Genomic DNA, 23,599 nt, shown 5'->3' on the forward strand with positions numbered 1-23,599 from the left:
ACATTTTACTCGCTAGGCAAGCCAATGCTACAGGTTATTTTACCTTTTTCCTTTACCAATTAACAATTAAAACTTGACAAATTAAATCAGCGAAAATAAAGCGGACGAACATAGTTTAAAAGATTATCTTTATACTAATAATGAAAAACCGAAATAAATTCCAACTAGAAATTGGTGTCACAACTCACGAACAGTCTACGAATGCTACAAATATTGGTTTGAAAGAAAATATACATATGTCTCGGAGAAAAGTAAAATAGAATGCAGTAAAGATAGAATGGGACGCAAGGGCCTGCGAACAGCTACAGGACTACCTTGGGTCTTCTAAATGCTGTGATAGTAACCAACCTCTCGATCAGCCACTAGCTCCGAAATCTGCACAGAAAGTGCAGAGTGCAGTATTAGTACAATCGACCCCATGTACTGGTAAGTGCCGAGCCTAACCTCGACGAAGTAGTGACGAGGCTATGGAGGGGCATAACAACATTTATAACCTGCAACCGTTTATACTAAAACAAAAAGGAAGTATAGAATAAAATAGAACTGGAACTTGTATTAAATAAGTATGGAGCCCAGTTGTTCTACTAATATTTAGCTATAACCAATCCTTAAGGGTGTTTCAACATCACAGTTATTAACCTCTACAGAAATAAATACATAACAACAACTGATGCGGCATGCATCCCAATCCCATCATATAAACAACAACAGAATCAATATTCACCCTTATTATCCCTTATTGTAGCGTGCAACCCGATCCCACCAATCCACCTTATTACTCCTCAATATATCAACCTTATTCCTCCTTGTGCGGCGTGCAAACCGATCTCACATGTCCACCCTTATTACTCCTTGTTGCTGCGTACAACCCGATCCCACCAGACAATCACATTCACCCTTATTCCTCCTATTACAGCGCGCAACCCGATCCTAATATATATAACAACACAAATCACAAGATAGAGACAAGTGTTTCACAAATCAACTCAAATCCTCCACAATACTTGTTCCTCAAATCAACACAATGGAACATCACTACAACAATAAAACTTCACCAGTCAAACTACACAGCAAGACTAACCAAGGTGTACCATGAAACACCAATAACCAAACATGAACCAATAAGGTAATAAAATGAAACTACGAAACAAATAATACTTCAATAGAGAAATCAACAGTTAACATGAAGCCACTAGAAATGGAAACATCAAGAAACAAGTAGCAGTTAAGGCAGGAAAACAAGATATAGGGAAGCAGGGAAGGGAAATAGGCTAAACAAGTAATTTGGTGCCGCACAGGTGCTCGTCACCACACCTATACGCCACAAACATGATATCTCACATAGCAAGCAAGTCGGGGAATCCCTAATCCCTCAAGTCAAGGTTAGATCAAACACTTACCTCAAGCCAACGGGTATTTCAAAGCTCTATCACCGCTTAACCTCTCGATTCCACCACCAATTCACTCGTATCTAGCCATAATTAACTTAATAATATCGACAAACGCTAAAAAACCAATTCCAATGCATAATCAAAGATTTCCCAACATTTTTTCCAAAAAAGTCAAAAATCGACCCTGAGCTTGCTTGCTCAAAACTCGAAGTTCAGACCAAACCCCGATTACCCATTCACCCCCGAGCCTGAATATATAATTGGTTTTGGAATCCGAACTCAAATTGAGGTCCAAATTCCAAATTTCAAAATTCCTAAATCCTACCCAAAAACACCCAGTTTTCCCATGAAAATCCCTAGATTTTGTGATGAAATCTTGTAAAAAGATGAAATAGATTGAAGAAAATGACTTAGAAACCATTTATTTATGATTTGGGGAAGAACTCCTCCTTGGAAAATCACTTATGGAAGCCTAGGGTTTGAAAATATGATAAATGGATTATAAATCCCGTCCAAGACCCCTTTTGCTCAGCTACAGATGTCACATTTGCGACCAGAGCATTGCAAATGCGAAGCTCACAATTGGGAAAGGGCTATCGCAATTTCGAAGCCTTCACAATTCCTGCTGCCTTCACAAATGCAAGGAAAGTGTCACATTTGCGATCACAGACCTCACAATTGCGAACAAATGATCGCATTTGCAATCCACACCCCTCCCAGACTCCCTTCTCATTTGCGAAGGTTTGTCCACATTTGCAAACTATGTTGGCCCAGCCTTCTAATCGCATATTCGATGAAAGACTCGCAATTACGGACCCTGCAGGGCTCGCAATTGTGATGCCTAATCTTGCAATTGCGAGATCAGAGGCCTGCAACTGCTGAAGCATACCAATAATATTTTCCTAAGTCCAAAACACTTCGTAGCCTATCCAAAACTCACCCGAGCCCTCGGGGATCCAAACGAAACATGCACACAAGTCTAAAAATATCATATGAACTTGCTCGTGCGATAAAATCGCCAAAATAACATCTTAAACAAAAAAATTCAACACCAAATTTTATTACGGACTCTCCAGGATCGTCGGAACACGGGTCCGGGTCCGCTTATCCAGAATGTTGACCGAAGTCAACTAAATCATCCTTTTAAGTCAAAAATCATCTCTTCTGAAAGTTTTCACATAAAAGCTTTCCGAAGACGCGCCCGGACTGTACACACAAATCGAGAAGGAATAAATAAAGATTTTCAATGCCTCAGATTATGGATTCAGATTATAAAGCAAAAGATGAACCTATGGGTCATCACATTATCCACCTCTAAAATAGTCGTTCATCCTCGAATAGACATAGAAAAGTACCTTAGTCGGTGAAAAGATAGGGGTATTTGCTCCGCATGTCGGACTCGGACTCCCAGGTAGCGGCCTTAACAGGCTGAGCTCTTCACTGCACACGAACCCAAGGGTAACTCTTCGATCTCAACTGACGAACCTACCGGTCTAGAATAGCTATCGGCTCCTCCTCATAGGTCAAATCCCTGTTCAACTGGACAGTGTTGAAGTCTAACACGTGGGATGGATCACTGTGATACTTCCGAAGCATGGACACATGAAACACTGCATGCACAACTAATAAAATCGGTGACAACACAAGTATGTAAGCCACATCTCCCACTCGATCAAGGATCTCAAAAGGCCCAATGAACATAGGGCTTATCTTGCCATTCTCCCCAAATCTCATCACACCCTTCATAGGCGACACTCGAAGCAACACTCGGTCTTCGACCATGAAGGCCACATCAAGAACCTTGCGGACGACATAACTCTTTTTCCTGGACTGAGCTGTACGAAGCCTATCCTGAATAATCTTAACCTTATCTAAGGCATCCTGCACCAAGTCTGTACCCAACAACCGAGCCTCCCCCGGCTCAAACCACCCAATTGGCGATCAATATCGTCTATCATATAATGCCTCATAGGGGGCCATCTAGATGCTTGATTGGTAGTTGTTTTTGTAGGCAAAATCCGCTAATGGCAAGAACTGATCCCAAGAACCTCCGAAGTCAATAAAACAGGCACGAATCATATCTTACAAAATCTGAATAGTACGCTCGGACTGTCCGTCGGTCTGAGGATGAAATGCGGTGCTCAACCCGACCTGCATACCCAACTCATGTTGTACTGCCCTCCAGAAATGTGAGGTAAACTGTGTACCTCAGTCAGAAATGATAGATACGGGCACACCATGAAGACGGACAATTTCCCGGATATAATATCAGCCAACCGCTCCAAGGAATAGGAAATTGCCACAGGAATGAAATGCGCTGACTTAGTCAGCCTATCAACAATAACCCATACTGCATCAAACTTCCTCTAAGTCCGTAGGAGTCCAACAACAAAGTTCATAGTGATACGCTCCCACTTCCACTCAGGAATCCCAATCTACTGAAGCAAACCACCAGGTTTCTAATGCTCGTACATTACCTGCTGACAGTTTAAACACTGAGCTACATATGCAAAAATATCCTTCTACATTCTCCTCCACTAATAATGCTGCCTCAAGTCCTGATACATCTTGGTGGCGCCGGGATTTGATAGAATACCGGGAACTATGGGCCTCCTCTAGAATCAACTCACGAAGTTCATCCACATTAGGCGCACAAACTCGACCTTGCATCCTCAAAACTCCATCATCTCCCACTGTAACTTGATTGGCACCACTGTGCCGCACTATGTCCCTAAGGACAAGTAAATGAGGATCATCATACTGTCGCTCCCTAATACACTCAAATAACGAAGACCGAGCGACTGTACAAGCTAGAACACGGCTGGGGCTCAAAGACATTTAACCTCATAAACTGATTGGCCAAAGCCTGAAAATCCAAAAAAAACAGTCTCTCACTGATTGGAATATACGCAAGCCTACCCATACTAGCCGACTTCCTACTCAAAGCATCGGCCACCACATTGGCCTTCCCGGGTTGATACAAGATAGTGATATCATTGTCTTTCAACATCTCCAACCACCTTCTATGCCTTAAGTTTAGCTCCTTCTGCTTGAACAAGTACTGCAAACTCTTATGATTCGTGAACACCTCACATGATACGCCATATAGATAGTGCCTCCAAATTTTCAGCGCGTGAACAATGGCTGCTAGCTCCAGATCATGAACTGGATAATTGTTCTCGTGAATCTTCAACTGCCACGAAGCATATGCAATAACCTTACCATTCTACATCAACACCGCACCAAACTCCAATACGAGATGCATCACAATATACTGTATATGGCCCTGAACATATGGGCAAAACCAACACTAATGCCGTAGTCAAAGATGTCTTGAGCTTCTGAAAGCTCTCCTCACACTCGTCCGACCACCTAAACGGGGCACCATTCTAGGTCAACTTGGTCATCGGGGCTGCTATGGATGAAAACCCCTCCACAAATCGGCAGTAATAACCCGCCAAACCCAAGAAACTCTGGATCTTTGTAGCTGATATGGGTCTAGGCCAGTCCTTGACTGCCTCAATCTTCTTAGGATCCACCTGAATACCTCTACTAATACAATGTGACCCAAGAAAGAAACTGAACCCAACAAAACTCACATTTCAAAAACTTAGCATACAACTGACTGTCTCTCAGAGTCTGAAGAACGACTCGAAGATGCTGCTCATGCTCCTCTCCGCTGCCGAAGTAGATCAAAATATCATCAATGAAAACAATCACAAAAGAATGCAGATAGGGCTTGAACACCCGGTTCATCAAATCCATGAATGTTGTTGGGGCATTTGTCAACCCAAATAACATTACCAGAAACTCATAATGCCCGTACCGAGTGCGAAAAGCTGTCTTAGGGAAATCAGATGCCCTAATCCTCAACTGATGGTAGCCAGATCTCAAATCAATCTTCGAAAATACCTTGGCACCCTAAAGCTGATCAAACAAATCATCAATTTCTCGGCAATGGATACTTGTTCTTGATGGTGACTTTGTTCAACTGTCGATAATCTATACACATCCTAATCGATCCATCCTTCTTCTTAACAAACAACACTGGCGCACCTCAGGGTGAGACACTAGGTCTAATAAAGCCCTTATCAAGCAAATCTTGCAACTGTTCCTTCAATTCTTTCAGCTCTGGCAAGGCCATGCAATACAGATGAATAGAAATGGGCGGAGTGCCCGGAGCCAAATCAATGCAAAAGTCAATATCCCTGTTGGGTGGCATCCCTGGCAGCTCTGCAGGAAATACCTCTGAAACTCCCGAACAACTGGTATAGAATCCATAGAAGGAACCTCGTCACTAGAATCACGAACATAAGCCAAATAAACTAAACACCACTTTTCAACCATATGCCCAGCCTTCACATATGAAATAACCCTACTGATAGAATGACCAGGAGTCCCTCTCCACACTAATAGAGCCAACCCCGATAAAGTTAAGGTCACTGTCTTAGCATGATAATCCAATATAGCATGATAAGGTGATAGCCAATCCATCCCCAAGATGATATCTAAATCAACCATATCGAGAAGTAAGAGATCTATACTAGTCTCAAGACCCCCAATAACAACCACACACAAATGACAAACACAATCTACAATAATAGAATCCCCTACTAGTGTGGACACAAACACGAGAACACTCAAGGCATCACGAGGCACAACCAAATATGGAGCAAAACAAGATGACACATAGGAGTATGTAGACTCTGAGTCAAATAGAACTGAAACATCTCTACTGCAAACTGAAACCGTACCTATGGTAACTGCATCGGAGGACTTACCCTTAGGCCTAAGTGGAATAACATAACATCGAGGATGGGCCACCACCCTGAACTATATCCTTAGGACGACCTCCTGCTGGCTGGACTCTACCTCTAGCGGCCTGGCCTCCACCTCTAATGGCCTGACCTCCACCTCTAGCGCGCTGACCCCTACCTATGGCTCCCTGACCCCTACCTCTAGCTGGCTGGGCAGGTAGTGCTAGAATCATGGCACGAGAACTCTACTGCGATTGAACACCCACCAATCTCGTACAAGCCCTTCGGATATGTCTATACTCACCATACTCAAAACATCCATCTGAATACTGCGGCTGAGGAAACTGAGACTGCCCTGATGGGTTGGTTGGCCGCGATAATAACTCTGAAGAGGAGATTCTTTGATGGGAGCTAGCAGTGCACTATAAGCTGGCTACCCTGAAGGAGGTACATAAGGACCATGACCCCCTGAAGCTCCATGGGATGCCTGAAGCACTGAATGAAACGGCCTGGGATGATGGCCACTACCAAAAGTACCTCGACCTCTAGATGAGGTCCCACTGAATCCACCGGAGTGATGAGGCTTCTTGTCAGACCCCTGACTACTCCCCTGATCTAACACCATCTCAACTCGTCTAGCCATATTGGTTGCATCTTGGAAAGAAATCTCACTTCCTGTCTCCTCAGCCATCTGCAATTTGATAGGCTGAGCAAGTCCCTCAATGAATCTCCTCACCCTTTCTCTCTCTCGTTGGGAAGTATAAGAAGAGCATGACGGGCCAAGTCCACAAATCTGGTCTCGTACTTAGTGACAGTCATGGAACCCTGCTGAAGGTGCTCAAACTACCTCCGATAGTCCTCTCTCTAAGTGATAAGAAGTTACTTGTCCGAGAATAGCTGCGAGAACTGGTCCCAAGTGACATCTGGTGACCCAGCTGGTCTGGCCAAATAATAATCTCTCCACCATTTCCTGGCGGAACTTAACAGACGGAAAGCAACAAAGTCAACCCCATTGGTCTCCACTATCCCATGTTCTGTAGAACCTCATGGCAACTGTCTAAATAGTACTGGGTATCCTCTGAAGATGTACCGCTGTAGGTAGTAGTGAAAAGCTTGGTGAACCTATCCAACCTCAATAGAGCATCCAAAAACATAGCTGATCCATCACCGGTCTGTGCTACAATACCCGACAAACTTACCCCAACTGACTGAGCTGCTGGAGTTTGAAACTGGGGAGCCATCTGCTCTAGAGTATGAGTAGCGGGAGTTTGTGCTCCTCCCCCAGCCCGAGAGACGGCTGGTACTACAGGAAGTATGCCTACCTGGGTAACACTCTCCATAAGGCCCACTAGACGGACCAAAGTATCCTGAAGTAACGGGGTAGCTATGAACCTCTCTGGAACCTAAGCTGGTCCCACTGGAACATTTTGGGCTAGAACCTCATCATCAAACTCTAACTAAGGCTCCGCCGCTGGTGCTGCTTCTCGAGCTCTGGGCTGATCCCTGCCTCGGCCTCTAGCACGGCCTCGGCCTCGTTCTCTGCCCCTACGAAAGAACAAAGTAGAGAATTCAATTAGCATTAAGATATCAATATCTAGTTCCTCTAGGGGATAAGCACAGACGTCTCTGTACCGATTCCTCAGACTCTACGTGAATTGTGAGACCTAGGCAATCTAGTGCTCTGATACCAACTTGTCACGACCCGAATTTCCCGCCGTCATGACCGTGATGGCGCCTAACATTGTACTCATTAGGCAAGCCAATGCTACAGGTTATTTCACCTTTTTCCTTTACCAATTAACAATTAAAACTTGACAAATTAAATCAGCGAAAATAAAGCGGAAGAATTTAGTTTAAAAGATTATCTTTATACGAATAATGAAAAACCAAAATAAATTCCACCCAGAAACTGGTGTCACAACTCAAAAACAATCTACGAATACTACAAGTATTGGTTTGAAAGAAAAATATACATTTGTCTTGGAGAAAAGTAAAACAGAATTCAGTAAAGATAGAAAGGGGAAGCCAGGGCCTACGGACGCCTGCAGGACTACCTTGGGTCTCCTAAATGCAGTGATAGCAATGTACACGGTGAAATCAGAGGACGTTATTTCTCACTGTCGAGACATTTCGGAAGCATTCCTCGGGATTTCAAGGATAAGAGATCACGACCTCGATCTCGACCTTGAGACTTGTCGAAGCCCAACTCAGAGGAAACGAAGGACGAAGTCAGGACAGAGGAAGAAACCCTCTAGGCATATGGCTATGTCTGACAAACGCATCCTACCTGGAGCTTATGCTGAAGCATCACGTAAAGCCATCCCATCGTCGTACTTTGTAGCTACCCCCCCCTCCCCCATATACTTGCAGCCGAGTCTCCCCCTCTATATAAAGGGGACTCACTACACCTTGTAAAGGACTGATGTTGCTCCATTTCTCCACAAGTGCAATACTATCTCCCTCTCTCTTTTCTTCTAAGCCATTTGTTCTCATTGGCCCGAGGCCACCTCACGTTCATTGTTTTCTTACTTGTTCCTCGCCCGTCTAGCTAGGCAGTGGCCATAAAGAGCCTTATTTATTCGTATTTTTGATTGTTATCCCTTCCCCGATTGTCCCTGATAGCTCGATCTCGACCCAAGCCTCGGCCCCAAGGCCTCCACCGATCTACTCCACGCTCGGGCAGCAGGCCCCTGTGGTTTGCTCACTGCTATGCCTTAGCTCGTATCTTATCTTTATAGTTAGCATCTCTTGCATCAACTACCCTAAAACTAGCTTGAGAATAGATCACGTATTTTTAGAATCTCATTTACAAATTTAATTGTTGTTACCATTTTTACGGTAAACAGTTTGGCGCCCATTGTGGGCTAAAAATAATAGTGATTATTTTCTTGCTAGTTTCGTCATGAAAACGCACATTATCTTTCACACTTTTCTTGTACAAGATCTTTTGATTTCAGGTTAATGTCCGGTTCGGTATGCAAAATCAAGAACAACTACCTCGAGAGCCACGACGGAAGTAGTATGGCTGTTCCAATGATTGACGGGACACCACATGACCTTGATAACGCATTTGGGTCGATTTAAGTGGACGCGGGCTTGCAAGGCGCGCAATAGGTCAATGAAGCCTCGCACATTGATGATAGCACATAGCTCGCGGACTAACAGAAAGATCAAAAATCCCCGGCTCGGTCAGAACGGGAAGTTAATATTCATATTGTCCTTGAGATGTTGTAGGCATATCAACTGGCCATCGCTCAACAGCAAAATAGCACGGAGACCCCCGACGCAATAGCAATGGAGACACCTTCTTACGATGAGCCAGTATCCGAGAGGTCATGTAACGACGAGTCGGCGACCGACCCCAGTGCAGCGAAATGCCAGGGAATCTCCTCAAAAAGATCAAATCAGGTTTGTGGGAGTTCCCACAACAACCCCTTCCCAGGGGAACGGCCCCAGAAATCGCTCCACAGAAACCCAGAACGCCAGAACTCGTGTGCTCATTTGAAGGCAGCAACCCCTGAAATGACGAGTACAAGACTGTCTCTCTAAGGAACCTCGAAGACACTCTCCCGAGAGAAATCATGATACAACGCCACTGCTTGCATCTGGCCTTACGGACTTACTCACCATGCCAGTATGGTCTTCCGCGGAAGCACGCACCCATACCATCAAAACAATACCAAGAAGGCCCGGTGCACCCAAGGCCGAACAAGGAAAAACTAAAATATTGCAAAGAGCCACACCCCGTCCCCCGATAGGACGAACGAGATTGCTCCCAGTTTTGAGTAGTTGAACAACACAAGCCCTCGCCTGAAGCCTAAATGAAACACGCCCGATGACTCCAGGACATTTCAAGAAAAGACAGATCAGGTATCCAATCGAGGGCTAGTTGGATGACCGCTCCCGGTGTTAGCCTCGAATCAGAGCCGTGGGGAACCATCCGATAACCTCATCGAGCTCGGTGTATCCGAGCAGACTCCCGACAAAGAAGCTGATGCGAAGTAGATGGAGATATCACCCATGCACAACAAATGAAAGGAACGACTTGAGGTGCAACCTACCTCACAACGATAGGGAGATGGCCCAAGGGCAGCATCCTCGAGGAACCTCCATTGGAATCAGGTTCAACAGGGCAGAGCTGGTAAGGAAACCTCGCCCAGCCGGGCGCGATTTCAGCATCGCTACACCAAACATCGTGATCACCATAAGCGAAGCCAGGAGCGCCGGGTGGCCCGGACCTATTCGACCAAAACCCTCGCGAGAAAAATATAGCTCGGCGCAGGAACCACAGGGCGCACAAGGCCACCAGCTCGGGAGAACGACGACCATGCTATTCGACGGAGATCGCCACCAGGTATCATCGAGCGGTCAGAAAGGAAGGAGACCAGGAAAACTGAAGCCGGCAAGCCACAACGTATCGCCATGGCAGTGAAAGGGCGACGACACCCTTCAAAGGGTCCGAAAAAAGCAGAAAGAAGATATCCACCATCAGGGCGACGGATCCGGGGAATATACCCAAAGAATACCTCTACATTCAAAGGAAAAGATGTCGAGACTCTGCCTCAGCCTCGTTGTAGCGCGCCGGTAACCTTTTTTTTTTCCTCATTTATCTTATTAAAAATGAAGCATGACCCTGAGTGCAGACGGTTCAACCAACCACGCCAATGGCATCGGGCCAAAGCCAATATGGTAGTTCGGATCGACTAACCGGATCACTTCCACACTCCCAACCGTTGATAGACTCCAGACGCCGGTCGCCACAACAATCAGGAAAACAGCTTCCTTCTATACAGCTCGCTTGAGTTCGGACTAGGACGCCGAGCCTGCAAAGTGCAGACATTTTATCCAAATGGAAGCGGGTGCACCACCTAGAGGAAATCGCAACCCCACTTCACCAAAAGGATGGGGTTCCCCGATAAAGGTAGGACTAAGGCATCCGACGAAAAGCCACGATCGGCGGAAGGAAGTTCCCGACCATATAACCAGCCACAAGCGTCGACCCCTACGCCCTCTGAGGGATCCGAGGGCAAGCAGAGCCGCATACTCGACTAAGCCTAGTTGAACGCGGCGAAAGGATGCATTAAAGCTCGCACCCCGGAACGGCAGGAGAGGACCAAGCCTCGAAAACATTGCCTACATGCCCCGCAGTAGGGGAGGATTACTTTGTTCCTTTATTGTCCCCTTTACTTTTTTCACTAACCTATGTGCAACAGCCAACCAAGGCATTTAGAAATCCTAAACTCCATTTGGAGACCCGAGGTCTCTATGGGACCAACTAAACTCTCTATCCTCGAATGGGTTGCCGGCCCGAAGAAGGGTCCCGCCAGCAAGGTTATTAGCAGAGCAGCATACCCTCCAGAAGAGGACCTAACGAGATCACTAGCCTTCCATCTATTGTCAGGCGACGTACGACGAGTTTTTTCTTAAAGGGCACCATCCCCTCGGAAGGGACAACAAATAGCAGGCTAGGCTTCGAAACAGAACCATACGAGCAAATCGGATGATCGGGGAAGCCGAGCCCGTGTGGGCCGAACTCATGGCAACAATACAACATGTACTTACAACCTATATCTACGCTGACCAGTGAAAAATATATTTTCGCCATTCCATTACAGCCTATATCTACGCCGAGCAGTAAAGATTGTATTTTCGGCATTCCATCTCGGCCTATATCTACTCCAAGCAATAAAGAATATCTTTTCGGCATTTCACATTTCGAGAAAGATTATTTCGAAATATTCACGGCAAATGCTTCTCCATCAAATAGGTCCCGATATATTTGGAGACTTAATATAAGCAATTTGACAACTTACATGACCCTAGTGTCGGAAATCCGGGCTCATCAACCCCCTGGAAGGCAACTTCGAGCTCACGAGAAGCTGTCTTCAAGCTTAAACATACTCGATGACTCAGAGACTGCTATCAATCGCCACACAACTGGAAAGATCCGAAATTGTATGACCCTAATGGGAAGCCTCAGCATAACCAGATATATTCTACAAACTGTAAGACCTCAATAGGAATGGCAAACTGTAAGACCTCAACAGGCATGACAAAACTATAAGACCTCAACAGGCATGACAAAACTGTTAGACCTCAACAGGCATGACAAAACTGTAAGACCTTAACAGACATGAAAATCCCGATATTTAGGATATACGTTGCATTTGTAAGAATCCCTAAAGGGCATACCCTCGATGTAGATTCCTAAACTATTACTAAGGGATCAAAAATAGCTACGGCCAAACGCATACGACTACGGTCAAAACGGCTGATATAGCCCATTACTCTGATATACTTCGGAAAAAACTGGTTAAAACAGGCTTCCCTCCATAGGCAAAAATGAGTCCGACAATGTCGGCTCCAAAAAATGCAAAAGCGTCAATCTACTCGACCTACAAGCTATGAACCTTACGAGGTGCTCGAATCATCGCCGACAATGACTTGAAATCGTCGTTCCTCTGGAACCGATGACGGGTCAGGCAAAAAACTACAAAAATACCTTAATGAGTGGATGCAAAGCCTACATAAAGCCCACGAGCAAAAAATAACGTAAGAGCCATTGTGGCCAGCTAAGCAAGCCTATGTGCCACATATTGAAAGGTCTCTACGACCAGAAAATGCAAGAGCCATTGTCGCCAGCTAAAAAATCTTGACAACTTGAGGATTAAAATGAGATCGAATCGTAACCTGATTCAGAGACCGGATCCAAAATAGTTTACTATACAAGCCTACGGGCCGCATATTAAAAGGTCTTTATGACCAAATGGAATAAGTGCCACCATTGCCGGAAATTCAATAAAATCTAGTAGTCGATTATAGCTCGAATCGCAACGCAATTCAGAGATTGGACTCGAAAAGTGCAACATGCCTAAGGGATGACATAAGTGCCACCATCGCCAGAAACTTAGTAAACTCTAAGGGTCGATTGTTGCATTTCGGAGACTAGGTCCGAAGATTACAATACGCCTACGGGAATGGCTCAAGTACCACTACCGCTAGGATCTCCATGAAATGTGAGGGTCAATTACAGCTCGAATCGCAATGTGACTCAGAGAGTAGACCTGAAAAATACAACGTGCCTAAAGGCACGGCACAAGCGCCATTGTCGTCACCCTAAGATTCGATGAGATTTAAAAGCCGATCGTAGATTGAGTCGCATCACGACTAGGAGACTGGGCCGCTAAAATAGCTGAAATACAATATGCCTAATGGCATGGATCAGATGATACCGTCATCAGCCGACCAAATCCCCAAGCCATGCGCTCGCAAGATCTCCTCAGCCCGGAAGCACAAAAGGCTGCCATCATCCGCCCATTAAGGTGAGGAAAAATCTATGGGTCAATTAAAGCTCGAGTCGCAGCGTGACTCGGAGACTGGACCTACAGCGGTTGGAATAACCAGTGCCCAAGGGTAAAAGATAAAAGCAACTACCGTCCGCCCGCACGGGCACAAAGGGTCCAAAGGCAAAAAAACTCGAGCCGGATCCCGATTCAAAAATTGAGCCTAAACGGCCAGATCGAGCACGGATGCCCCGACACCTAATCATGCCAAGGATCGCGCTTAAGAGTCCTCGAGTTGTCCGATCAGTTCCGGATCGAGAGGGACCTCGCCAAACACCAAGACCAGCCTGCCTGATCGAAAAACAACAACAAAAAGAAAGAGGTACAGAAGAAATAAAACTTCAAAAACTTTTCCTTATATATATATATATATATATATCATATGCGCAAGAAAAAGCGTATTCTCCATATACAGGCATACCCTACATATATCCGGAGCAAAGTGATAAAACGGCAAAATCTACATTCTGTACTAAAAGAACTACAACTTGCCGAAATTGCCCTCCGTAACATCGACGAGAAGCGACCGAGCATTGCATTCATCCGCCCGTGCTCGAGCTAATTCCTCCGAGAGAACGAAGCCCCTTGCGTCGATCTCTTTGAACACCTCCCTTTGGGATTTACGGAAAACATATTCCCCGATCCTCCGCTCCCGGTCTAGGGTTTGCTTCAGCTCAGCTTGGGCAACAGCGGCGTCCTTTACACAAATTGCCATCTTACAATCGGCCTTGGCTCGGTTCAGTGCCGCTTCCGTCCGAGCGTCAATTATCTTTGCTCTGTCCTTTGAGAGATCGGATTCAAGATTCCTGATCATATCCACTGGAACTTTGGCGCTGTCTTTAGTCAAGCGGAGTTGGACCTCGAGGGCAGGGACCTTGACTGAAGCATTGATCTCCTTTAAAGCTCGGGCCTGCACTTGAGCCCTTAGCTCCCCGCAAGCAATTATAACGCGGTTAACGTCTCCTTTGAGGTACTCTAGAGCCTCTGACTTTTTCCGCAGCTGATACGGCAAAAAGGAATCAGCCTCAAGGTTAGAAAGGAGCGAAGCACACACTACGGGAAATCACCTGCTCCGCCAAATAGCTCTCATAGCTTGAGCTCCGGTGCGCCTCATATCGCCAATGCTGCAGCTCAACTTCCTTATCCTCGCTGAGGAGCCTATGGGACTCGCCCTCATCTCGAATTTTCTGAAGCTTGGCCCCTTAACAGAGCAGCTCGGACCTAAGCCTATCATAGGCCTGCACAAGGAATGATCAATAAAGGGAGGAGGACACAGGATGCAAGTGAATTACGCTTAAACTCACCACAAAATGGAGCCGACGGACTTCCTCAAAGTCAAAACACACTCCTGTTGATTTTTCCCTTGTGGCCTTAGAAAAACCAACTTCAGGAACGGTATGATCACTCAAAGGATCCGCTGGCCGGGAATCGGGCACTCCAAGAACAGTAGATTAGGGTAGCACCCCCTCTTCGGAGATACGAGCCCGACCAGCACTGCTGAAAGCTCCTTCACAACACAAGCTCCGATCCCCCTTGCTGCCATTGTCCCTCGAGCCAGAGGCCAACAGCTCCTTCCCTTTTTTCAAAAAAATATTGCCTCATCCCAAGGAACCGCGCGATAACTACAAGCGGCGAATCCAACACAAACGAAAGGGAAAAGTGTTACCTCAGATATATGAAGGTAGAGAAAAGGCAACGTATGCACATACGTCGGTGTTGCGTCCCCCTTTCGGTACAAAGCATAGCTCGCCACCTGCGTTCATCACAGGAAGAATAGGTCACCAGCCTCCGGACCAAGCCGGGCAGATCATGAATTTCACTTGACATCCATGAAGTTGCTACAATAGAAAAAATGACATTGTTACTCAGCTGATTTTCACCATAGATGAGATCTGAAAAAGCGCCAAACACCTCACTTACGAGCGTGATTCCACCCTTCAAGAAATGGCAAGAACTCCGTCGGGATGATGTCAGCCGCCCGAACCCGGACAAACCAACTGGCCCACTCTCGATCCCTGCCTTTCTCATCGTATATGACAAAGGGCATGGATGAAAGGCACCTCAGAGTTAGAAGGCCTCGATGATGAAAGGGCCGATATAGCCTAACAAGTTGATCAAGCATGAATTCAAGCCCGACCTTCTTCGCGAAGAACCTCATCATCAACACCGTTCGCCAAAAGGATGGATGAATCTGTGCCAGGGTGACTCGATACTTCAGGCAAATTGAAGCAACATCCTATCAGGAGGGCCAAAGGCAAAAGGATATAAATACACATTTAGGAATCCATCAGTAGAATCCGCAATACCTACGTCGGGGGAAAGCACCTGCAGGACTATCCCTTCGCTTCACCCACAGTATCTCCTCGCCATCTCCAGATGTTCTCCCCTTAGCAGAGATGTCGTCTCCTAAGAGAACTCCCTTGATTCCTAAGCACCAGGAGCAACGCCGCCGGCCCCTTGTCAGATCGACCCCAAAGCGGTTTCCATGGCTATGGTGAAACAGACAGGCCAAAGCAAAGGTACACACCAATACTTTCGCGCCTAGAAAGATGCAGTACCCTATACCAGAATGGAAAGGCGGATATTTGAAAATAGTAGAGTCTTACAAAGAAGACAAGGCCGCCCCACATATATGCGAAAAGCAACAACAATTCACCTGCCTGAGGCAAGTCCCCGGAAGCCAGCGACCTCGGTACAGATCAACGGGTCGATATTCGATCCCGAAAGCATCCTCCAACGAGGAGTCATAATTTGAAGAGTCATTCACATTATCTCCATGCTCGGGTGAGCAATCTACGATAAGAAACCCTAGCCTAAAGGGGGTTGGGTCTCAATGAGCTCTCAACTACCTGCACTCAGTGCAAGGCAAGAAACTGATCTCACAAGTCACTCTCTCTAAGAGGGAAGAATAAATGCAGGAAGCTCCGATCGCGAAAACTACACAAAGGTCCAAGGAAGTGCCCCAAATACCTACCAGCTCCTCAGCAGAAGTCTATATGATACAGCCTAAAGGGGCCATCTACATCTAGACTAATGGGGACCCCCGGGTACTCGAAGATGACCTCCATCCGGAGCAGCACCCCCAGAGATCCTGAAACTCAACGCATGATATCCGAACAACTCGGGGGACTTCTATAGCCTTGATCCATCAGATCGGCCCAGAGTTATCTCGAAATATGACGATGGGATCAAAAAAACCCATGTCGATCGGCAAAAGATCGAGACAAACACTTACGTCCAAGTTAGATATCAGCGATCAACAATAGAAAAGGAAACATTCGAAGAAGCCTCAAAGGGCATGAAAGCATATAGAAATAAAGCAAAATTTGAAAGTAAAAATTATAGAATGCAATGAATGAGGTCGAAAAGCACGAGCCAGGGGTCACATCATTGGTATAACGTCGCCAAAAGAAGCTCGAGAAGGCAAGTGTCAAAATCATTTCCCACCTCTTCGATATGGGAAATGCGGAGACTATCTGCAAATGGTGAAATCAGAGGACTTAATTTTCCGCTGTTGAGACATTCCGGAAGCATGCCTCGGGATTTCGAGGATAGGAGATCGCGACCTCGATCTCGACCCCGGGACTCATCGAATCCCAACTCGGAGGAAACGAAGGACGAAGCCAGGATAGAGGAAGAAGCCCTCTAGGCATATGGCTACACCTGACAAACGCGGCCTACCAGGAGCCTACGGTGAAGCATCACATCAAGCTATCCCATCACCGTACTTTGTAGCTACCCCCACATACTAGTCGAGTCTCCCCCTCTATATAAAGGGGAATTGCTCCACCTTGTAAAGGCCTGATGTTGCTCCATTTCTCCACAAGTGCAATAATCTCTCTCTCTCTATCTCTCTCTCTCTCTCTCTCTCTCTCTCTCTCTCTCTCTCTTTTCTTCTAAGCCATTTGTTCTCATTGGCCCGAGGCCACCTCGCGTTCATTGTTTTCTTACTTGTTCCTCGCTCGTCTAGGTAGGCAGTGGCCATAAAGAGCCTTATTTAATCGTATTTTTGTTTGTTATCCCTTCCTCAATTGTCCCCGATAGCTCGATCTCGACCCAAGCCTCGGCCCCGAGGCCTCCACCTATCTGCTCCGCACCCAGGCAGTAAGCCCCTTCAGTTTGCTAACTACTATGTCTTAGCTCGTGTCTTATCTTTACACTTAGCATCTCTTGCATCAACTGACCTAAAACTAGCTTGAGAATAGATCACATATTTTTAGAATCCCATTTACAAATTTAATTGTTGTTACTATTTTCACGATAAACAAGCAACCAACCTCTCGATCAACTACTAGCTCCGAAATCTGCACAGAAAGTGCAGAGTGCAGTATCAGTACAACCGACCCCATGCACTAGTAAGTGCCGAGCTTAACCTCGACGAAGTGGTGATGTGGCTATGGCGGGGCATAAAAACATTTATAACCCGCAACCGTTTACACTAAAACAGAAAGGAAGTACAGAATAAAATATAACCGGAACTGGCATTAAATAAGTATAGAGCCCAGTTATTCTACTAGTATTCAGCTATAACAAATCCTTAAGGATGTTTCAACATTACAGTAATGAACCTCAACAAAAATGAATACATAACAACAACTAATACGGCGTGCATCCCGATCCCATCATATAAACAACAACAATATCAATATTTATGTTACATCTCGCGTTTTTCGTACACTAAAATTTCGTCTTCAGTAAATAGACGTAAACTCGGGGATAATATTATCTAGATGTTAGCATATTTACGATATTTATAACTAGCGATAAATAAGTTTCATGAAGAATAAAGGATGCACGAATTAGAGAAAACGAGTTTCGTTGAAAATGGGCAATTTGGGATAAAATGCGGATCACATAATAATACCCGATAATTATAAACTAGTATCATGCAAGGTACCATATGACCACAATAGTATAATGTATAAAGTATAATAAAAATAAGTAGAATTTTAGTAAATTGGGGTAATTTTTTTAATTATGTGAGTAATTGATTAATTACCGGGTAACAGAACATTACCTAGTTAACTAATAAGTGGATAAAAATTAATTATCCCACCCCCAACCCCACATGGCAGCCTGCTATGATACAAGGAATGACTTAATTCCTTGCTAGGTGTCATGAAGATACCATTTCCAAGACTTGACTAATCAAGTCTTTCACTTAAAGACTACACAAAACTATACTAATTTCATTTGAAATCTTTCAAAAACCAAGAACGTGAGTTAATGCTCCAAAATATTTAAAGTCATTTTTTAAGTCTTTCAAAATAGAACTTTGCAAAATCATCTTCAACCTTTCAAAACCAAGAACGTAAGTTAATGCTCCAAAATCTTTAAAGTCATTTTTCAAGTCTTTCAAAACAAAACTTTGCAAAATCATCTTCAATCTTTCAAAACGAAGAACGTGAGCATTCTGAATTGAAGAAGGCAACGTGATACAACATGGTTCTATAATTTCAACAAATCCACGAGAGTCTTTAGAATTTTAGCAACGGAAGAATTTTGCGGTTCTAACGAAGTACGGTGTAACCTTTTTCAAGGATATCATATAGTTTTTTCCTACTTCGGGTATGTTGAGGCCAAGCTTTTTCTTGATTTTAGCATGATATCGTAATTACACAAGTTTGATAACGAGGCATAGAGAAAAATTTGCATCCCAGAGTTTACGTATATTTTGCTAGTCTCGCAAATTACATATATTTTCCTAGTTTTGTAAGTTGCCATATTCTTCTTATCGGGACTGCATATTCAGTTAAGTATTTCCTTCTTCCGATCAAAAGAGCAGAGAGTTTACATATATACAGTATTAAAAGTATTTTCATTACCATCGAGATATAATTGATGGGCAGGCCTCTATTGGGCAACCTCTAATTAGATGGTAAGATATATATCGAGCCGAGCGCCTATGAGCGAGCCCAGCTGGTCAAGATACATAACCTAGTATGGCCGAGCGCCTATGAGCGAGCCCAGCTGGTCAAGATACAGAACCTAGTATGGCCGAGCGCCTATGAGCGAGCCTACTATGATAGAGTCGTTATATATATACCGAGCCTTATAGGGCCGGACAACTATTTTACTTACTATATTGAGAGAGTTGAGTCAGTATCGGCAGATGAGCATATCTTCAGATTTTCTCTGACTCCCAGTTATTTTCAGTTATTATACTATCAGTTTAGTTTCAACTTCAGTATATTGCCTTACATACTCGATACATTATTTCGTACTGACGTCCGTTTCTGGGGGCGTTGCATTTCATGCGTGCAGGTTCAGACAAACAGACTGGTAGAGCTCCTCAGTAGGTGTTTTCTGATGTAAGCTTTATCAGTAAGCTCCTCTTTTTTCGAAGTTACCGAGTCTAGCAGTGTGGTGTATATCTTGTGTATATATGTAGATAGGTTATGGGTAGGTCGAGGCCTGTTCCGATCACAGTATATCTATCGGTGGAGGCTTGTAGACATATCCTGTCAGTTAGTGCATTATGTTGGGCTTTTAGGCCCTGTACGTAGACTTTGTTGTCTTGTCAGTTGTAGTAATTATGACGGCCTTGCCGGCCCAGTTTATGTTGACATTAGTCAGTGTTAGTCTCCATTTAGTTTTATATTTTGTATCACACATTATCTTGTAATATGACCCATAGCCAAAGTATGACATTACATGTTTAGAGTCTCTTAGTCGCAAGTTGTACGCAAGGATAGATAAGGCACTAGGTTCCAGTCTCGCCCCTGGGCCCGGGGCGTGACAAAACTGGTATCAGAGCAGTTCTATCCTAAGGAGTCTATAAGTCGTGTCTAGTAGGGTCTTGTTTATACATATGTGGTGCACCACATTATATAAGCAGGGGACTATAGGGCATTTAGGAATTGGTTATCCTTCTTTCAAATCTAAATCGTGCTATAGTAGCACTGAGTTATAGGAAATTTGAGTTAAACTTACGTGTTGAAGTTTGAATAAACAGATGACGGTAACTAGGAAGACTACGGCTAGCTAAAGGAGAGAAACAACATTAGGTGCGGGGACTAGTAGGGTACCCCCAATAGATGGGGCCCAATCATAGTCGCAGGGAGAGACCCCTACCCAGCGATTATCGGCTCCTCCACCACCTGAGGAGATTTCTAGGGAGACCGTGCATCTAGTTCCCCCTCCGCTTCCATCAGATTAGGACTTGAGGAGTGTGGTGCATTTGTTAGCACAGTTGGTAGCTACCTAGCAATAGGTTAGGGCATTCGCTAGTGCAAGACCTTCTGAGATTTGGGAGTTCAAGGGTCCGAGAGTTTATTGCTTTAAATCCCTAGAGTTCACGAGGATAGATTAGATGGAGGATTCGTAGGATTTCATAGATCATCTTCATTGGATCTTTCGGGTTATGCATGCCACGAAGAAAGAGGTAGTTGAGTTAGCAACTTTTTGACTCCGAAATATATCCATCTTTTGGTATAAGGGATGGGAAAAGTCTATGGGACGTGATGCACCTCCTACTATTTGGGAGAATTTTTCAGATGCCTTCCTTGACCAGTGCTTACCACGAGAGATCCGACAGGCCCGACTCGATCAGTTTCTAGACCTTAGGCAGAGAAATATGAGTGTTCAAGAATATAGTCTCTGTTTTGACTCATTGGCCAAACATGCACCATCCATAGTTGCTACTATGTAGGATAAAATTCGCAGGTTTATAGCAGGATTGGCCCCAGAGTTGACCGAGGCATGTGCCACCGCTGCATTGCAGGATAGTATGGATATCTCCCAGATTCAGGCATTTGCCCAGAATATAGAGAGGGGTAGGCATCGACAGCAGAGTACGGAGAAGACCAAGTCAGGGCAGTGTAAGACAATAAGATTTGCTAGGTCTCAAGAGCAGTCTTAGGGTAGTTACAAGCCCGAGTACTTCGAACAGCTACCTAGACCTCCGCCACCTCAGCTACAAGGTTACAAGTATGACCGTTATACTCAGTCAGGATCAGGTGAGAGCTTCCAGGCACCAAGTTTGCAGCGACAACAAGGTTCGGGGAAGACATGGCCAGTTCCACCGTAGTGTGCCATCTGCGGTAGAGGACATTTGGGCCAATGCCGAGCCGATTCCGATGCTTGTTATACATGTGGATGTCCAAGGCATATGATGCGAGATTTCCCAAATAGATATTATGGGGGTATGGTGCATCTAGCAAATTCAACAACAGGATCAGCTATGTCCTTGCATCCTTCAGGGCGCGAGTCATAGTCTTCAGCTGGTAAAGGTCGAGGTAGAGGAAGAGGGTCCAGTTCAGGTGCTAACCAAAATCGTATCTATGTGCTAGAGGTCGACAGGACCAAGAGTCCTCACCAAACGTTGTGATAGGTATGTTGACCATTTGTTCTCACGATGTTTATGCCTTGATAGACCCAGGATCTACTTTATCATGTATTACCCCATTTGTCGCGTGGTAATTTGGTATAGTGCCTAAAATACTAAGTGATCCTTTTGCGATATCTACACCGGTCGGAGAATTGATTATCGCTAGATGATTTTATCGAGGTTGTACGGTATCAGTTTGTGGTCGTCAGACCTCAACCGACCTAGTTGAACCAGAGATGTTGGTTTTTGATGCTATCATGGGCATGGACTGGTTGACAATTTGTTATGCCACAGTTGATTGTCGAGCAAAGACAACTAGATTTCATTTTCCGGGTGAGCCAGTCCTTGAATGGGTAGGTAATATAGCGACACCTAGAGGCAGGTTTATTCCCTATTTGAAGGCAAGAAAAATGATCACAAAAGGGTGCATTTATCATATTGTGCGAGTTAAAGATGCTAATGCTGAGATACCTACACTTTCTCTATTCTAGTAGTAAAGGGGTACATGGATATATTTCCAGATGAACTTCCAAGTATTCCTCTAGAGCGAGAGATTGATTTTGGCAAAGATTTGCTTTCGGGATTGCAACCAATATCCATCCCTCGGTATGGAATGGCACCTGCCGAATTGAAGGAGTTGAAGGAGCAGTTAAAAGATTTGCTGGAGAAAGGTTTCATCAGGCCCAGTACTTCACCTTGGGGTGCACCGGTACTGTTTGTGCGGAAGAAAGATGGCTCGCTAAGGATGTGTATCGATTATAAGCAACTGAATAAGGTAAATATTAATAATAAGCATCCCCTTCCAAGGATAGACGAATTGTTTGATCAATTGCAGGGAGCTAGAAGCTTTTCAAAGATAGATTTGAGGTCGGGGTACCACCAGGTAAGATTTTTGGAGAAAGATATTCCCAAGACAGCCTCTAGGACCCGATATGGCCACTTTGAGTTCCTTGTCATGTCCTTCGGGTTGACGAATGCACCTGCCATATTTATGCCATATTTATGGACTTGATAAATAGCCTATTCCGGCCATATTTGGATCTATTCGTGATAGAATTTACTGATGATATTCTGGTTTATTCACGTTCAAAGAATGGGAATGTGGATCACCTACGAGCAATACTTCAAACCCTCCGTGATAATAAATTGTATGCTAAGTTTTCTAAGTGTGAGTTTTGGATAAAGTCCGTAGCATTCTTGGGGCATATTGTATCTGATGGAGGTATAAAGGTAGACACTCAGAAGATTGAGGCTGTGAAATTTTGGCCTAGACCTACCACTCCGACAAAGATTCATAGCATTCTAGGCTTAGCAGGATATTACCAGAGGTTTGTAGAGGGTTTTTTCTTCTCTTTTAGAACCATTAACAAAGCTGACACAGAAAGCGACTATGTTTTAGTGGACAGAGGCATGTGAGCAGAGTTTCCAAGATCTTAAGAACAAGTTGACCTCAGCATTAGTTCTAGCACTTCCAGAAGGTCCAGATGGTTATGCCATGTATTGTGATGCCTCAGGTGTCAGGTTAAGATGTGTCCTAATGCAACATGGGAAAGTAATTGCGTATGCTTCACGGTAGTTAAAGAAACATGAGCAAAATTATCCAACCCATGACCTCGAATTAGCTGAGGTTGTCCATGCACTTAAGATATGGCGACATTATTTATATGGTGTTCATGTTGATGTGTTCACAGATCCTAAAAGCCTGCAATAAATCTTCAAGCAAAAAGAGTTGAATTTGCGACAGAGTCGATGGCTTGAGTTATTGAAAGATTACGATGT

The sequence above is a fragment of the Nicotiana sylvestris genome, chromosome 11 (genome assembly GCF_000393655.2).
Source record: "Nicotiana sylvestris chromosome 11, ASM39365v2, whole genome shotgun sequence".
In the NCBI taxonomy this organism is placed as follows: domain Eukaryota; kingdom Viridiplantae; phylum Streptophyta; class Magnoliopsida; order Solanales; family Solanaceae; genus Nicotiana; species Nicotiana sylvestris.